Below are 3,410 nucleotides of genomic sequence, written 5' to 3'. Positions count from 1 at the left end.
CACGCGAGAGAAGGCAGAGGTGTATCGAGCCGGGCCGTACTAGCACGCATACAGATACAGAGGTTTGGGAGTATTTGAAGGAATAGTTTGTTAGACGGTGTACTTTTTGAAGGAAAAAAAAATGATAATTTGGAAAGCAAAATTTGTAACATGACAATTATTTTTTTAAGTCTTCAGAGCGACAGTAGTCCTACGTTAAACTTGTTTACAGTCCGATCAATATTTAGAATTTCACATGAATCGTTGAATAAACAATCAAAACTACTTGACAATAATTAAAATCAGCAGTGCGAATGTTTTTTGTTTGTGTGTTTGGCAAAGTTTGCTGCAGTGCAATACCACCTTAAGTACAATCCATCACATGATTGACGTAGGACTAAATTTCAAATTTTATAAAAGAAAATCGCACTCATCAACCAACGTTGACCCAAAGTACCGGCGTTTGTTTTTCACACACAGATACACGCACACACGCTCACACTTTTATATCCAGCAGCAAAAACGACGGTGAATGTACGTGTTTTGCGACGATCTGACATTTGTTTCGGATTCACAGGCGTCGCGCGTTAGGAAGGGGTTTCGGGTGACGAGCCCCTCGGCTAAAAATAACAGCACGTAAAATGTCAAAGGGGAATCGGTAAATGCGGTCGAAAAGTTTCGTGCTTGATATGTTTGACTCCTTTGAAAAAATAATATCGAATAGACAACAAAATGTCTTAATGCTATACATGAAAACAATGTAGTTTTATTAAGATACCACTATTTTTTATCACCACCCCAAAATTTCAACTTTTTAGCGAAAATTGGTCAAAACCTCTTTTTCAGATTTCTTTTACGATTTCGCAAATCAGTTGTTCTTGTATGCCAAAAGAAGCCATACATCATTTGTTTTTCCATACAATTTTACGAGCTGGTCATACAAAATGGGCATGGGAATATTCAAAAATCGGTATCTTGAGGAGCAATTTTCCGATCGATTTGGTGTCTTTGACAATGTTTTTGGTTATGATTAGATGTTTTCTTAAAAAAGAACCTGAAAAAGAACCTTATTATTTTTACTTTACTTTATATTACTTACTCTTAATTTTAGAAATAGGTTTAAATGTTCTGAGCCAAAATGGCATCATTTGCAGTATGCACCTCTGAAACCAATATTTTCGAAAGGCTGATAATTTTCAGCATTTTAAAAACCATACATTTTATGATAAATGTGTTGATAAATGTGTTTTGGAAAGATAATAAAATTTCACAAAAAATATGTTTATCTAACTCAAAATCGAATTGATAGCTTCCGAGATATCGCGAGTTGAAAAATGAGGATTTATCCACGATACACTGATAAACACTATTTTTCACAAAAAATAAACTTTATGATTTATTAAGATTTTATTTGGGCTGTACATCAGCAACCAGCAGTCTCATCAACAAAGTAAAAAGTAAAAAAAACTTTATTTAAATTTTACTTCAAAAACTTTTAACATGAAAACGGTGCAATTTAGAAAAAAAACAAAAAAAGGTTTTTTTTCACTACAAATTTTGTTTTTGCCATATCTAACATTTTTGAAAACTGAACAACTGAACTAATGTAAAATGCATCTTAAAACACTTTTTTCATTCAAATTTTGGACTACGGCCTGGGACAAAAACTTTGAAAAATATTTGCATCGGCCTAAAAGTTAAATAAGAAAATCTTGAATCATTTTAATCCAAGTAAACTCGAATCCCGATGCTTTGACTCTAACTATTGCCAAACGAACGAGGTCACTTTTTAGTTTGACACCCCTTTTACACGGAGTTCACACACACTACCAAACGTTTGTTTTGATAGTGTGCGTGAGCGCCGTGTCAAAAGTGACAGTTCGTAACTTTTTAGTTTGACTTTGTTTGTACCCCAACTAAAAAGTGACCAACCTTTTTTTCTAAAACTTCCTAACAATAGCCTACAACTTGGCCGAAGACACCAACATTCTTTCTCAAGATACAGATTTTCCAATATTCACACAGCCATTTAGTCCGACTAACCTCACAGAAAAAAATGATGGTAATATTCGTCAGGGAATGGTGACAGATTATGTGTCTAAAAAATGTGTAAGATTACATCAGGAATTTATGAATTTTCATCAGTTTCTCATGAATTTTGATCAGGTTTACCTTTTTATACATTTTTTAGGTAAAATTACTAAAAAAAAGTAATATTCTAGGTTGCTAATCGATAAAACTTATCATCGATAATATTGTCGTACAGCGATCACGATAATATTGTCAATAGAGGTTATCGTTATCGTCGGGCGATAGTATTATCGCCGATAATGGTCGATAACTTATATGTTAAATCTTTACTAAATCTTTACTAAAACATGTTAAATTCGAAAATCACTGTTAAATCACTTAAAAATATATTTTAAGAAATTGTAGTTAAAGTTTCAAATTATAAATACTGAAAATTGTTTAAAAAAGTCCTTAATTTTTAAAAGTACTCAAATTTTCAAAATTTGCAATGTAGGTATCATTTTCACTTTATTAAAGTTGTATGCATTTTCACTTTATTAAAGTTGTATGAAAAATACTAAAATTTTCACAAAATATCGAAAATACTTACATTTTTTTAATTTGCATTATGCTGTTTACCTTAATAAAAAGTGTTTTCAAGAATGCTCAAATTTTCGAAAAAACTACGATATAATTTGCAGTATGGGTATCAAACGAACCAAAATTTTGTTTCATTTTCACTTTTTTAGAGTTTTTGTTAAATACTAAAATTTTCACAAAATACCATATTTTTACGAAAATACTGAAATTTTCAAAATATGGAATATTGGTATTGAACGAAGCGAAATTTTACATGCTTCAAACGTACATCATTTTTTTTGTGAATGCATTTAAAATTTTGCTTCCTTAGCGGTTTTTTTTATTAATTTGAGTACCGTAAAACGGGGTGACTTTGATAGCCGGGGTGACTTTGATAGGTTTGCGATTTTTCCGCAAAATGAAGAGTACAATTAAAATACGTAAGGAATGGTTTAGAATCATACTGACCGTGGTAGAGAAGTGTTCAAAGTACCTCAAGAAGAACTTTTCATAAAATTTTGACAAGTTTAAAAAGTTAGTTAACTATAGTTAAGAAAATGTTGATGAAAGTCATTATTTTAAACTTCTCAAAGTGTCATGATTTTTCCAATGAACATTAATTTTAATCGGAAAATGGAATGCATTTTCGGATTCTTTGGACAATTTTCCACTAGGAAAAGGTTAAAAAAGTTTGTAAATAATAAATAATATGTATTTTTGAAACACATTTAAAAAAAATCTCCAAATTTATATGCAATTTCAGTTGAACAAATTTCATGTAAAATGTGAAAACTTGTGATTCGTGCTTTGAATTCAGTATAAAATGCAATATAAATCGATAA

This window comes from Culex quinquefasciatus, chromosome 3 (genome assembly GCF_015732765.1).
Source record: "Culex quinquefasciatus strain JHB chromosome 3, VPISU_Cqui_1.0_pri_paternal, whole genome shotgun sequence".
Lineage (NCBI taxonomy): Eukaryota > Metazoa > Arthropoda > Insecta > Diptera > Culicidae > Culex > Culex quinquefasciatus.
Note: the sequence above shows the minus strand (reverse complement) of the source record.